General features: G+C 38.2%; 1 long non-coding RNA gene across 3 annotated transcripts in view; it reads right to left on the minus strand.

Annotated features, from left to right (window-relative positions):
- Positions 1-16,266, minus strand: part of LOC136012937 (uncharacterized) — a 274,847-nt gene that overhangs the window by 47,806 nt on the left and 210,775 nt on the right. For all 3 annotated transcript variants that reach the window (XR_010612084.1, XR_010612085.1, XR_010612083.1), the window contains exons 6-7: positions 15,907-16,060; positions 1,992-2,087 (exon numbers count right to left, since the gene is read on the minus strand). This is a non-coding gene — a long non-coding RNA (uncharacterized LOC136012937). The remainder of the gene's footprint in view (positions 1-1,991; positions 2,088-15,906; positions 16,061-16,266) is intronic.

The raw sequence follows: 16,266 nt of genomic DNA on the forward strand, positions 1-16,266 counted from the left end.
GGGGTGCAGGGTTGTGGAAGGGCGTTTTGCAGAAAGGTGTCAAATCAACTTTTAAATGGAAAGGACAAAATGTACATGCATGGAGTGTACCTGTAATTTTTTTTCTCATACCTAGGATCTGTTTCCCATAAAAGTTTCCAGATTTATGGGTGAAACAAAACAGGCAGCAATGGCATTCTGAGTTTCTAGCTCCTGATGAAATTGGGGCTTTTGACAGATACTTACTTAATACTTCTTGTAATATATCTGTAATTGTGAGAAGGGACATTAAGTGCTGAAGATACTGTTCTGCCAGCTTTACTTAATGACAGATTGGAAATGCCTCCCCAAATGACTAGGCTGTGTGTTGTAGCAAAACACACACAAAAAAGTATGAGGTAAATGTAGCAATTTTGCTAAAATGCCAATCAAACTGGTCTTGCCCCTTTGTTCCCATACTGTAGAACATAAATATGAATCAGAATCAGGCAGGTCAACCTGACATGCAGGTTCCTACTGTATAAAAAGTATAGGATGTCCTCACTCTGATGAAATGTTCAAATTGATTTCCTAATTGTGTTGGAAAACAAATTTATTCATATTGAGCACAATTTAAATGACATTTCAGTATAAAATACAAATAGCATGATACCTCAATAAATCAGCAACCACACGTTCAAAACCGATATAATCTTCTTTTATAGTAGTAAAAGTTGTGATTTTTTGAAGGTATTATAGACTATGAAAATAATACCGATGCCTGTTTTCTAACATTCAGTCTTCTTGTTGAAGGTTTTATGTTTGACTTTTCAGGTAGGCGTTTTAAAGACTTTGAGAAAGTAAAATATTTTGAACACACTAAACGTTCTGCTGATTATTTAAAACTGGAAAGTATTTTATTCCTCAAAATCTGACAGGAAACACAAGCTTTAAGGTGCTGAAAACTCCTCCTATTTAAGCCTGTTATTCTCTATGCTGTAATTTCAGTAGCTTAGAATAGCTAACCTTCAGGTAACCCTATACTGGGATAACAATTATGTGAGACCCTTGTTGAGTGTTTCCTGCAAGATAAATGAGTCAGGTAGGTACAACATCCGCTATAAGTAGATGACACAAACCAGTTTCTCTTTTCACTAATAATAAAGTGTCTTGTCTTTCAATACACTTTTAGTTTGCCTAATGGGATACTCTGTGTATGCTATGTACTGTTTAACAAAAACAAAGGAACAAAAGGTACAACCAAACAGAAACTTGCTACCTTCAGGGCTCCCATACAACTTTCTAGTATAACCAGTGAAGATGCAACCTTACAGGAGAGACGCAGCATGCACTTCGCCAACTTTCTTCCATAAAACATATGGCATTTGCAACACGCTGTCACAGTGAGTGAAAGATTAAACTTCCCAGTAGTTCTTGTTAAGAGAAATGATCATCTGGCATAGCCAAATGTTATAATGATCCTGGCCCAGAAAAAGAGATTCTATTTTAGAAGCAACGGCTCTGGTTTAGTTCGTTAGGTAGAACTGGTGCCCACTGGACCATGAGAGACCTAGACCACATCTACGTTATACGACCGGCAGAGCTAAATCTGCCATCTAATCAATGCCGTTCTAAATTAATCTCTTCAGCGGGTGGAGGAAAAATTGTGCTGGTACTGCCTAGACTTCAAACTCTAGAGGTGATTCAGTGGGAAAGGAGTGAAATAACATTTATTCAACGTAGACAGCCATGAAATAAGGACCCCAAAACAAACTGGATAGTTGTTATTTGAGAAGTGTAGATGTGCCTTAAATTAAAAAACCCTAAAAAATAGCTCCTTTCAGAGTTAACAAGTTACCTTAACTGGGTCCCATTTCAGGCTAAAGAGAGGTTTGTAGCAGAGCCCCAGGCATCCCATGAGGCTTTTGAAACACAGCATTCAGGCTTTTAAAACACAGCATTAAGCCTTATAACAGCATCTATATTGAAATCAAGGGAGCAGCTACAGGGGGTTCAAATGAATCTGTTCTTACCAAGCTCTTGATATCCATCGAAATGCAGGAGCAGAAATGAGGCTTCAGCCTTTGTCAGCAGAATATGTTGTACTCTTTTCACCAGGCCTGGAGTACCTATATGCAAAAATAAAACGCTATCAAAAAGATCACATAAATTTGGCCACCAGATTCATCTTCACTAATTATATTAGTAACAGGGTTTGCACCTTGAATCTTGTTTTATAAACATGTGGTTATTTCAAGTAATAGAATAGAAATATGGTTTTGACACAATTAACTCCAAAGCCTGATGGGAAATAACAACCCAACATCAACATTTTCTGTAACATGATTTTAAGAAGGCCGAATTTCGTTCCTCTAGCTTGCACCAAATGACTCAGAACTTGAAGAATAATCTTTTTTCTTTCATAAAATAGTATCTGTGAGCTCTGTCAATTTTAGTGCTCCCACCTTGGTCTCTGGTAGCTGAAAGCACACATAGTTATGCTTTTATTATCATTGCTTTTTAAACTCAGAAAGAAACCCTAGGTATTTTTTCCCTTATCCATGGGAATACATCTTTTACAGCAAGATTATCACAGGGTTTTAATCTCTTCTACTTTTTAAAAGTGTAGGATTTTATTCGGACATTTATTTTTAAGCAGCCAATTACAGATGCCATTTTTACATTCTAAATTCTTTCTTCCACTATAGGTCCAGTTTTGTACACTGTCAACTGTCTTCCTATAGCCCTGAATTTTGCTGGATGAACTTTTGGGAAAGCATATATTCAGGTATAGTTGTAATCTTAGATACCAGACATCGATACGTTACTTTTGATTTAAAGAAGTAATTAACAATGTAATAACATGAAATGAAAATCCTCATACTCTGTTTTGTCCTTTTTAGGTACTCTACGCAAAACAGTGAGGATTAACTGTATCCTTACCTTGAAACATTTCTGAGCAGGCTTTAGCTAAAAAGGCTAACTAAAAAGTTAAGTAGATACACAAATGCAATGAAGAAAACACAAAGGGTATATTTGTTACCTCACTAATGCAAGAGTTTTTCATTACTGGTTCTCCATTGCTGAACAAGTGGTCACTGTTTGTATTTTTATTCCTCACCAAATATAAGAAAAGAGCTCAGAAAGCAATGGGGACATTCTTTTAGAGGCAATACTGTTGAACTTGAACAGACAGAGGGTATGAGCAGCAGATATTTCTTGAGTAATATTTCCATGTCTCTACAGGTATTCCCTCTACAGAGTCCACATAACTGCTGAATCATTGATAAATAAAGGTATACTTAATGTGCAGGCATGTAATTACATAATAAATTAGACTGATTTACAAAGACAACACAGATTCCAAGACTGAGTCAGAAAATCTGGTGAGGACATCGCGTGCTTAAAAGTCAGGATGATGTTTCATGATGATGCTCTTTCAAGGGAGAGGTTCTCTATAGCTCGTCTCTTTCTATGAACAAGTGGCATGTAAAATCTTGTGCAGACATTCCAGAGCACTATGCATGGAGAGAATATACATCTAGAGAGAGAGACAGCTGAAAGGCTGAGCACTGTTTACACGCTGTTCATGTCTCTGGGTTATGATTTTCTTGGAAGAAAGGGGAAGATATTCCCTGTGAATGTGCATTTGGTGCAGTTCATCTTTCATGAGTAATACCTGAACATCACACATGGACTAGCTGTAACTTCTAATCTTCTATGGCAAAATCCCTGAAACAGTGTAAGCGTGTAACAGTCATACAGTTATATTTGTAAGGGAAAGTTTCCCGGTCTTTTATAGAAGTACAAACAGTTTAAAATCAGTCTTCACTTCTCAAACATCTTTTTAACATTATGACCTATACCGGCATTTCTGAGAGAGGGAATATGAACTCAATTTTCTAATAAAATTATAGTAATTTAATGCAGCATACTGTAATATTAATAAAGTACATACCATACAATTATGGTGATTAACTTAAATTCCAATAAAGTTGTGTTATTATGGAGAGTGTACTACATTATGTAATTGCTTCTGCCTCTGTTACAAAAATCATCTTTTAAGACAGACAGAATCCTATTACAATGAAAGCTCCAATTCCATGAATGTGTAAAGCAAAATCTTTCATTTTCAAATCTATTCTATGAAGGGCTGTTTCTCCACAGTAAGCTGAAACTGATAAAGAATCTGTTTCAACTTTACCATCAGAAGACTAAGGCAAGACAGGGTTTATATTTTTGACTGTGTCCTGATTTCAGGACAATGGAAGTTACAATGGATGGCATCATTTAGCACCTTATATTGATTTGTCTCCAGAAAGCAAAGGATTTCATTATGCTGGTTTGTCAAGGTTTATGAACTTCAGTCTAGGCAGGATAAAACCTGTGCAAGTGTAGAGCTTTCCATGGTATTTATGATCAGGGAGCCTCCCACCTGTAACAAGGGATTTACGAAGAGACAGATTTTGTATTTAAAATAACCAAAAACATTTTTACCAAATAAATCCTAAAAAATTCTGTCTGAGCCTGAGTCAGATAAAGGTAAAAAAACCTTTGGATCTTTATTCAGGCATTTCCAGAGTAAGAAAGAAAACAGAGGTCAGAGTCAAATGTGTCTCTGGTATCTTTTCATAGGAATGCCAGAGGGATACAGGACATTTGGGTGCTTCCTCCAGAAACAGCAACAAGAAGAAAAGCAAATCCCCTCTCACCTGTACATGCTCTAATGTGGGTTTGAAAACACCACATTATGAAGCAGGGTTCTGTACCAGATGTTAGTCTGCCTTGTAAACTGGAACTGACTCATATAACAAGCTAAGACTTCGTAATTGTGTGGAAGTTATCTGAATATTTTCAGGGCAAATAGCTAAAAAAGAGCTTGAGCTGTGTGTACTCATGTGGAGATATACACACACATATATATATCATACAAATATATATCACACAAATATATACACATATATATACCACACAAATATATCTGTACATACATCCGTATTATAGACAAATCTTTATATTTACAGGCTTATTAACTATTTCAGAGTTAACACTACTACTCTGGCAGGAGGTTACTTGAGTCAAGGGATGCATGTGCACTCCTTAAAAATAAATCTTAACTGATTTTACATAGCAAAGGGAAGCTATGTCCATGTGGAATGTCAATGCTCATTATTTTTATGAAAATACTTCAAACTCAGGAAAACAACGTGAGTTATTAGAGAATTACAGAACATAGGTATTTTTCATCTACTAAGTATGAAAGTATAAATCACATAGAAAATAAGTAGCAATAATAATGATAATAATTTCAAGGCATTGTGTATCAGTTGGCTGGTCATTTTGAATGTAAAGAATCAAACTAAGTCAGTACAGTTTGCAAAAGACAATTGTAATGACAGACCATGCTTTTCAAATGTTGTGAGGGTGGCTGATTCATTTATTCTGCTTATGAGACCCAATTTCTGATGAAGCCTGCAGTTATTTCGGGTTAATAAGACTTTCCTCATTCCATTACACTTTTGTGAACTGTAAAAGTTTTTGAAGTGAGTAGGCTAAGAATTACTCACAGATGCTCTCAGCTGCAGATTACTTCCTCATCTCTCTCTTTGCACTCTATGCAGCTAATAAAATAAGAGACGGAACTGTATCCCACAGATTTCATCTCGGTCTTCCCACTAACAAAGCAAAAGTTGTCTACAGAAGCCTATGGCCTCCCCTTTGGGAATCAGTGCCTGATTGGTTGGGTTTCCCATTAATAATGCTTTGCTTTTCTGTAGAGAAAGAACTCTGAAGAAAGTAGCTGCATCTAAAATTCAACACCCTACTCCATTTTCTTAAAAGACAGCAGAAGAGATCTTCCTCTGGACTGAATCTCCCATTTATTTATCTTCTGCCTTCCCATGTTAAGAAAAAAACGTGTACAGATGATGTTTGGAATTTAAACCAAATTGAACCAGACATACCATTTTTTTTCAACACTTTTTTTCTGGTGGTGGCATTCTAGGATTCAGTGTATTCATAGGCAGGATCTTCCAGAAGTTTAGATATAGATATATATTTTTTCCTTCAGAAACTTTCAAGCCTTTTCAATAAAACACATTTGTCAATGAACTAGACTACGCATAAAAGTGAGAAGTCAACAAAACTAGTAACTGCGTCTTGTTCCTTTCTCATTTAGAACTACAACAAATGCTTGTCATTATGGGAAGCTTTCAGCATGGATGCAGTGCTCGCATAGGTGTAACTGAGACACATGGGCAGAAAAATGGTACCACATATAATGAAAATTTAATAATGAAGATTTAAATGGTGAAAATGTTATTTGTGCTCTTTCAAGGCCACAAATGCACAGTGCATACCAGCTGTCAAAAATTTACTTGGTGTAAGGTTTCCTGTTGAATACACAGAATAGCATTAACAAACTTCCAATATTCATAGTGAAAATTGACATAAACTGTAAATTCTCTGATAACGTTCTCATTGGACTTCTTACTGCAGTTTTCGCTTTGGAAAAGCAAACTCAAAAGTAAATAGAACGAAGCAGGGAGAATCAAAATTTATAAATGAGTTAGCTTCAACTTTTTGTAGTATCCCTGCTCAACTTCCCTCTCTGCTTATCAGATTTGTACCCACATCACCCCTCCACCTGAGCAATGTCTAACTACCAGGGCATTAAGCAGGGCTGCCTCTATCGGCATTTCCCAAATCCCTTCTGCCAGTACTTGTCCACTTTGCAAAGAACACTTAAATATGCACTGCAGCAGAGGCTGAAGGTCAGGTGTTTCATCAGGATGAGAAGTCATCCAAGTATTAGCCTACAAAACCATTCTCATTTTCAACCTCTGTTGTTTACTTACACTCTAGAACGTTCTGGTCAGAATGGGAAAATGTCAGCAGGAGGAACTCCACAACACAGAGTTCTCCCTAGCAAATGGCTAAAACCAGTTTAGAAGCTGTGTAGGAAACTAAGTTTGGTTTTCCATAAACTTACAGCAGTACATTTGCGAAAGCAACTAATTGATGTAAAAATAGCAGCAGAGTTTTAGCAGTGTAGTTTGATTATCTTCTTTTTCTGACCAAAATAATTTGGTGAACATTTGGCAAACTGGGAAAAAAAAAAAAAGCAGCGTATATTTTTGTAAATAACAATTATTTTTAAACCATCCATTTAATAATATTTTATATTTAATGTATTTTAATGTACATATTTATAACACTTAAATTTACATGGTATTTTTGTAAATATTACAGTACCTCCAAGTAAGCACTGTGTAAATGTTAACCAACTGTTTTTATCACCAGCAGTGTATTTCTAATCACACTGGTTAACAACAACTGACCTTGTAAATACCTTTGTTAATATTCTAGGGAAAGAATAAAAGGACTGCTCCTTCTCCTTAAATAATACTGCCCGCCCAAACTTGTGTTTGCAAAATGGTGATTTTTTTCTTTTCTTACTTGGTCAAACTTCTTCAAAGCTCAGAGAGCCCTTTTGCCATATGATTATATCAGAATTTCAGCTTTCTTTACAAAGTTCTAGCCTCAGGACACCAGAGACAAGACTAAGAACTTAAACCTCATGATCTTCAAAGATAAATAAAAAGCCACTCAAAATTATTACTTTTATCTTCTCCCATGGGTCTGACTCATATTTGAAGACTGGTACTACTGCGACGGCTTGAAGGACAAAAGAAACAAAGACAATATCTGGTCTTGCTTTTGCAAGAAAAGAGCTGTGCAATTTCACTCAGTAACTCCTGGTTTTCATTCCAGTTCTAAAAGCCTCAAATTCCTGTCTTCTATGCAGAAAGAAAACCCCTGCTCTTTCTTTGTTTATGTTTATGAGAAAGAACAAATAAGTCCTAGCCCCCTGTGACAAAGGGAAGGGGGAAAAGGGAGGTAAGACAAACTCATCTGCAATACATGCAATTCGAAATGCAAGTGAACGTAGTTTTGCTTTCACAGATTTGGACTGGTGAGTTCAAATTACAGGTCTGTGATGTCATTTTGGAAGCTCTAACCTGACAGGACAGAGGGAAGGCACTGAGAGAAGCACACTGCACAGAGAAAGGGCTGTCGTGTTGAAGAGAGCTGGCTTACATGTGCCTCTTGTCAAGCCTCTCTGCATGAGCAGGAGAAATATTTCATAGAAACAACATAGAATCACAGAATGGTTTGAACTGGAAAGGACCTTAAAAGATCATCCAGTTCCAACCCTCCTTCCACTGGCAGGGACACCTTCCACTAGACCAGGTCACCCAAAGCCCCATCCAACCTGGCCTTGAACACTGTCAGAGATGGGGCAGCCACAGCTTCTCTAGGCAGCCTGTGCCAGTGTCTCACCACCCTCATTTGAAGAATTTCTTCCTAATATCGAATCTAAATCTACCCTCTTTCATCTTAAAGCCATTACCCTTTGTCCTATCCCCCTAAGTCCTTGTAAAAAGTCCCTCACCAGATTTCTTTTAGGCCCCGTTTAGGTACTGGAAGGCTGCTTTAAGGTCCTCCCTGGAGATTTATCTCCTCCAGGCTGAACAAGCCTAACTCTCTCAGCCTGTCTTCACAGGACCTCTCTTCACAGGAGAGGTCCTCCAGCCCTCTGATCATCTTCACGGCTCTCTTCTGGACTTGTTCCAACAGCTCCACATGCTCCTTATGTTGGAGGCCCCAGAGCTGAACACAATAATCCAGGTGAGATCTCATGAGAGGATATTTGGTAACAAAAAAATAAAAGTCTAAAGCTGAACATCAGCATACGGGCTAGTGTGGGCTAGGTGTGGACAGACACATGAAGAGTTGAAATAGGTCTGAGGAAATACTCATTATAAGCCTTATACAAGGAACCCCTTATTAAAGATTTTTTTGGTTACAGCTCATTGACCCTGAAGTAATTAGCATTAAATATCACTTAGGGAAATTGCTATCCTATGGTATCTGACATGGTGAAAGAATAAAAGAGGAACTCGCTCTGACTCATGCAGCTTTGAACTTTCCTTTCTAAATACCATGCAGCTTTCCAATCTAGTAGTAAGTAACCCATGAGGTGAACTCTAGTCTGCAGGATAATGGAGTGAGGGACTGGACTCCTGCCTTCTTAGCAAAGAGGGCTACAGAGAGCTGTCACTGCACATAATTATGTCTCTCATTCTGTTCTGGCTGAATGGCAGTGCTCTCCTTCCTGGCATCCTTAGCAACTAAAATCATTGCTTCTGAGAACTCAAAAGCCTGGGGCTACACGCTAGCAAACTAGCAGGCAGAACAGTAGAGGATGCTGAGGAAGCAGACGGAAGAGGCTGACAGCGAGAAACATACATTATCTCCATCACTGGATACGTTATGAGCTTCATACCTCTCACATGAAGTGATCTGTGACACATTATGTTGATTCTAAGACAGCACAGACATCTGCACCTCACCCACAAAAGTCACAACCTCAGATGAAGCAAATGGGCATCAACAAGAAAGCCTGCAACTTTGCATTTGTAGAGGTTCTATAGAAAAGTTATGTATTTTTGCTGCGGAGAAAGAAGGCTGATTTTGAACAAGCTAACAACTGTGTGTAGACCAAAGAGATTAGTAACTGAGCAATTTTTTCCCCACAGGTTGTTTGGCTTTGTGGTAGTAGCTCTTTTGCTGTCCCATGTTTGTAAGTGACAACTTCCTGGAGATGTAAGCTGCTGTGTATGTTTCCGAGATCCTAAAACCTCACTGTTGCCTCTACATAAGCACAGGCATACTTCTGGCTGGTGACACTTTTGTCAATACTGCATCACCCAAGAAATCCCATTTATCCTAGAATCATTTAGTTAAGATCTACCAGAGCGCAATTCCTACTTATTACTACAAATAGGTTTCAGTGGAGACTCCTTTCCAGCATGCCTTAGCAGCGCCAGGAAACAAACCTCTCTTATTCTTTTCTCAAGCCAGAGGGTCCAACAGAAACACATCAGGGCTATAAACCAGACAATAATGGGAAAACAGGCAGTTCTTTAAAACATGGCAAAATTTATTTCTGCCAGAGAAGGCTCATGTGATCTACAACTGCCTTGTATGACCTTATATTCAGAGAGCTCTTGGCAGCTTTCTTTTGTTTTATGCTTTCTTTTCAATCCAATGCTGCATTCCTGGGGTCCTTACAGGGTGGCTCCTGTCTTGGTACTTTAGCTATTACTGACAAGTAAATGAATCTATGCTATACAACTCTACACCCTATCATCATGTAGTGGGAGATGTTTTCCCTGCTTCCTGTCTGGAATCTGTTCCTCAATCAGTGTCACATTTTTTGAGCTCTGTATTCAGATTTATTCTTGTTGAAAAGGTCCAAGACGGAGAGATTTCTAGTACAGTATTTGTACAAGGGTCTGCAACCAGGCTTCTAAAATATATCTGTGAACACAACATCAGTTTCTTGAAGTCCTGAGCTTTTTTAACCTTGGTGTTGGCACTATTGGGTTTATTTTTTTTTTTTGAGGTTGCTTACCTCATCTTACCGGTATCAGTGTAATCCAAGGTAACTCTTCAGAAGTCAATGGAATCATCTAACATAAACCCACATACATGCATGGAATAAAAGCCTCTGAGTCACAGGAATAAATCTGTAGCTGTTTGACCAGGCTGCCTTCAACTAACCACTGGGTAATGAAAATGTTCTTTGCTGTGAGATTGACTCTGTTAGAGCTTTTCTTTCTCAAATCCCATATAACATGAATAGATAGCTTTTTACTCTTTTCACTCGCTGTGGTACATTTCATCCCTCGCTCTGTGTGAAGTTTTAGATGTTAGATCTTCTTGATAAAATCTGATAACAAATCAGACATAAGACAAGTCACAGACTTTTGTATGCTCAGTCCAAAAGGGCTGCTGGATGTTTCCCTGAGGTGGCTTTTTGTATGTGATATACCGATGTGCGTGTGTCTATATGCTACTACTTGTAAGTTGTTCACCTCTCATGGTGACACTAAATAAACTTTTTTGCTATGACTTTCTTTCCACACATTAATTACCTTTTCTAAAAGTTTAGCTACTTTTGACTATTCTGCTATAACTGTAATTCACTGGTAAATTAAATATAGCCAGGCTGGATATATTCCAGTAATATTTTTAATGGAAGATTAGGGTCTGGAAGTAGGTTGCAGGAATTCCCTTTTTGTAGAGATGATGTTGCTTGGCTAATGTGATCTGCCACACTGCAAACCATTCCCCATAGCTGTGCTTTCTCTTTTATTTCTCATTTATGCTCAGTAGATATGCATGCATAACAGAGTGTCTTGGGTTCAGCAGTAGCAGTTATTTTTCTCCTTCTTAGTAGCTGGTGCAGCACTGTGTTTTGACTTTTGGCCTGGGAACAGAGCTGATAACACAAATGTTTTAGTCTGACCAAGGACTTCCTGAGCCTCATGCTCTGCCAGGGAGGAGGGGAAGCCAGGAGGAAGCAGAGACAGGACACCTGACCCAAGCTAGCCAAAGAGGTATTCCATACCACAGCACGTCATGCCCAGGAGGTAACAGAGAGTTACCCAGAAAGGTTAGGGCACTGCGGGGTTGGACGAGGTATCGGTCGGTGCTTGGTTGGATGGGGAGGGAGTTATCGGATGGCTGGTGCTGAGGTGTTGTATTCTCTTCGCTTGTTATCTCCTTTATCATTATTATCATTGGTGGTAGCAGCAGTGATCTGTGTTATACCTTAGTTACTAAACTGTTCTTATCTCAACCCGTGGGAGTTGCATTCTTTTTGATTCTCCTCTCCGTCCCTCCAGGAGTAGAGGGAGGGAAAGAAGGTGGGGAGTGAACGAGCTGTGTGACTTTGTTTAAACCATGACACAGAGAAATGTCATCTTGTACATTATAATGCCACTGAAATGAGAGATGCTAAACCTTAAATGAGAGTTTCTACAGATATTTCCAAAGGAGAAGTTAACCAAGTTGTCCAGTTTGGCTCTTTTGACCAAAAATCAGCTTTTTAAAAACACCTCAGTGTGATTTGACAAAGATCTGAATACTACTCATTTTAGAAAAAGGAGTGCATCCACTTCACTATCAGGTGAATGTTTTAATTTCTCCCTCTAATACTTTCTTGCCTTCAAGGTTTTGTATATGCGCTTCATTATTACATGGCTTTTCCTATGTTGTGGTTTTAGAAGTAGAATTCTGCCTCTTTAATTTTTAACTGTTACTTAATGATGATCAGTTATCAGGTTTGACTTTTTTTGTGACTTAATAATGATCATTAAACTGGGTAAAAATGGGAATTTAAAGCGGGCAATTCATTTGATTTGGACAAAAATCAGGTGCACTACCTTGCAAACATTTTACAAGAACTCTGGCTTTCTAAGCTACAGTAACATTTGCTTGACGACACATCTTCCACTGAAACCTTAGTTACTGTTTGTTTTGATTGCATGAAAAGTTAAAAAGAGCCTGCAGTTTCTTAACATGTTATCCTTTACAGGCAATGCTCCAGTTAATAGATCAGTAAAGTCAATCTGACTCATGTTGCCCCCAGACACAAACATGCTCTAGATACAAAACAAGGAAACATGTTGGCTCTTTGTCTTTTCTTGCGCATCACACTGTGTACCCCCTCTCACCTGGAACATCACTGTCTTGATGAGATGCTTCTTTTTAACTTGCAAAAAGTCCCTGTTAACCAACAAACTCTTAAGAAAGCTCGCCAGTTCCCAGATTTTGAAAAGCTTATGGGTTAAACATTAAACATGCTGTATGAAAAATATCGCTATATTAAAACGTACTGTATTTGAAATGCCTGCGTGAATACTCTAGAATATACAAACCACTGAACTGTGACTTAGAAATATTTGGAGGTCTGGTTTGTTTTTTTCTGTAGCTGCATGAATCTTATTGCAGCATGTTTCTCAACACAGGTGAAATTTGCTCAAAAACACAGGTGAAATTTGCTTCTAGCCTCATTATGGAAGTGAATGGATTTTCTGTTTAGGAACTGCTATAGTCTTCATTGCAGAGGTTTTTTTGTGGCTGAGGAAAACCAAGATGAATCTGACACGGTTTTCTGTTGTTTAGTTTTGTTTTTCTGGTAAGAAAAATGAAGTAGGATAGATCTCCTCTGGTCTTGTGGAGCTCTACTGCCTATTTCAAGACAACTTTCCAGCACTAAATTCTTCAGCTCTAAAACTACGTAGCGTTCCCTTTCTTGCTATTGTCAGAAAAAAAAAATGTGACCTTTCCATTCACATTTTTATGCTTATCTTGAGGCTACACAATACTTACTCTTTCTCGGCCAGACATAAAATTTACAGACAGCCTTAATGAGATCTGTTTATATTTAAGAGAATCTGACTGGTTTCAACCATACATCTTTGAGTTCAGCAATTTGCTGACATGTAATTTGTCATGGGCTTGGCTGATGTCCAGGGAGAAATATGAGGACCAAAACATATAGGCTGTGTCAAAACTTCACTCCATGCCCTCTTGCAGTGGAAGGGCATTTCAGATGCATAGCACACCTGCTTTTAACCATACATCCGTTCGTGCACATGCACAAATAGAGGTGTGATGGTCCTTTCTGTATCCCTGTGCCATCACAATGATGTCATGAGGACCCTTCTGATAATTCTGCATTTTTTGCCATTGCATTTACCGGGGTCCATCTGATGCTGCATGAATGTGGGGTTCCCAGCATGTAAAGGGATGTAAGATTTACTCAGTATCCTTCAATCCTCTTTTTATTCTGTCTTATTAATCAGCTATTTTATTATGCCATTTGTTGTCAGGCCCTTCTTACTGAGATATGAAAAGAACCCTGTGCTGTCCCTCTACTTCTCATCCCACATCCCTCAGTACAGAATAGAAGCCAAATTTTAGACTAAGTTTTTGAGAAAGGAGTTGGCTTTTCCCCTCCCTTCCATCCTCCTCACAAGAGTAAGAAATCTACAGTTAGCATTCAAACTGTTGTGCTAAAAGGCTTTCTTTACCCTGCATGTAGCAATCCAAAACAGCTGCTGACATGCATGTGGACCATTACCCTAGTTTCCTTCTCTCTTAATCCACTATATGAAGACATTTGGGGTTTTTACTTCTGGAGTTTCTGTCCAATACTCTAAAGCTAACTTTTTACCAGATGATTTTGTCTGTTCTCAACAAGGCTTGGAACAGCGGCAGCACAGAGCTTCCTATACATCATAGCATTATTCCAATTAAGCTTTACAGCCTGGCCACCTAATAGACTCGGAAGTCCATGACACAGTTGTTGCCTAAGTGCTTCATTAAAATCTTCAACAGGCTTTACAAAAGTTAGGTAAGCATTAAACGATCCACTCTCATAACACTTTTCCAAGTAATTTAGAAACTGATTTACATCACAAATATGGTACTATATCTCAGGAAACCAGCAATTCTGTGGGGCCCAAATGATATGATATTTGATATTTATAAAGATTTATGATAATGGCACTCCAATATGTGTCAAATTAGGCACTTACAAATCATTGGTCACATTGAATATCTGAATTTAAGTGATTTCATTAAGCCTAATATAAAAAGAGCCTGCCAAATCAATCTCTTTGGATGCCAAAATTGAATGCTTTAGGAATAATATTTTTTAAATATCAATAATTATACTTAAAATAATCCCATGGTTCATTCATTTTAAGGACCTTTAAATCATTCCAGTCTTGGATCTAATTTCAAACTTGCAAGCATTATTAAAGTGACTTAAAGTGTTTAATGCAATACATATGGGATGGTAATGTTGCTAACTCCCTCAGGCGTATGCTGAAAACAAATGGTTTTTGCAATTTATGCAGTAAGAACAGTACTTCCTCCTAATGAGTGAACACCAGACAAGTTTCAGAGGACTGTTATTATTCTTATTAAAAGCATTTCCAAAACTCACAATGAGCTTTCAAAGCAAATCTCTGTTATTCTGCTACCACAGTTCCCTATCAGTGTTTATTTAAAACACACCAATGCTGGTCCAATGAACCTTAAAGGAAATGGCATAAGAACAAGGAGCACCTAGACCAGACCTCAGGAGGTTGTCGATACACATCCATGTTCTTCAGGTTCACAACATCCAGCCTATTATTTTTTTATTGTTCTACCAAAAACTATCCCAACAGCTATAATATCCATCATACACTTTCAAATAGACTTCTGTTTATTTTCAACTGTTAATCAATCTTTAATTTCTGCAACTAGAAGAAATGAGTATGTGATAACGAGAAACTCTTCAGCCCTAAACCGCTGCTAAGTTTAAGACTGACAACCACCTCTACTAAGTTTTTGTTCATGTTTCTGTTTTTTCTTGTTCAGTGAACATAATGTATACATTTTGCCTATGTTTCCACTTCCTTGTCACCACTTCAAAGTATTTGTGATCAGAGCTGCAAACAAAACCACAGAAAATAACTGCTTGATATCCCTGTATCAATACGTACAACTATTTGGTATTACTGACCATCACAGAAGTAGGACTTCCTAACAGAGTCAAGCAAGCACTTGCTGCCACTTTACTGTGAGCTCCATCCTGAACACCTGCTGCAACCCACACAGTCCTATACAGAGGAAGACGCAGAGCTACAGTAGCACCTGTGGTCACACTTTAATTCATTCCATGCAGTAAATTCCTTGAGTAGTTTTTTACTCCTGTTATAATTATACAGATCAGGGCTGCTTGCCTTAATGCAAGCAAGAAAGCAAGGAAAAGAGGCAGGAAAGAGCTTGAACTAGGCAAGAAGAGAACTTAACACTTGTCATGTTTTTCTCAGTTATAGTAGCTAACTAGGCATATAAATGGGGATGAGAAGAGATAACAGGCTGCCTGAGCACATCCATCCCATCCTCATTCCTTGTTCTGGGAGAACATGAACTGGTGGAGGGAACAAGTCTATGTCAAACCTCTCTTTCGGGTCTGCTTTTGCAGCTACCTGTCTTATTGCAAAGACAGCAGATACAGTGACAATGTATGCATACCTCTTTTCCACAGGGTCAGAGGTCCACACTTTGTGCCTTCAACAGTTCTTTGTAAATAGAGCAGGTCTCCATTTTCTCTCTCAGTCTGTCCTTGTATTGGAGAGTCGCTCCACCACCAACTTGTGCAACCTCCAGATTTTTAGCCTGAAAATCCCTAGGAAATGAAAAGAATTCAGTTCTCAAAAGAGCTTTGGACAAACCTTCCAATAGTGCTAGCTTCCTATCTTAGTATTTCTCGTATTACATTTGAAATAGCACCATTTTATAGAAATAAATTAACAAAATGTGATTTTCCCCCTCTAATCCCCAAACTGTAACACACCTAGAATTTGAACATTCACCTGTAATTACAAAAATTAC

The sequence above is a fragment of the Lathamus discolor genome, chromosome 4 (assembly GCF_037157495.1).
Source record: "Lathamus discolor isolate bLatDis1 chromosome 4, bLatDis1.hap1, whole genome shotgun sequence".
Taxonomy (NCBI): Eukaryota; Metazoa; Chordata; class Aves; order Psittaciformes; family Psittacidae; genus Lathamus; species Lathamus discolor.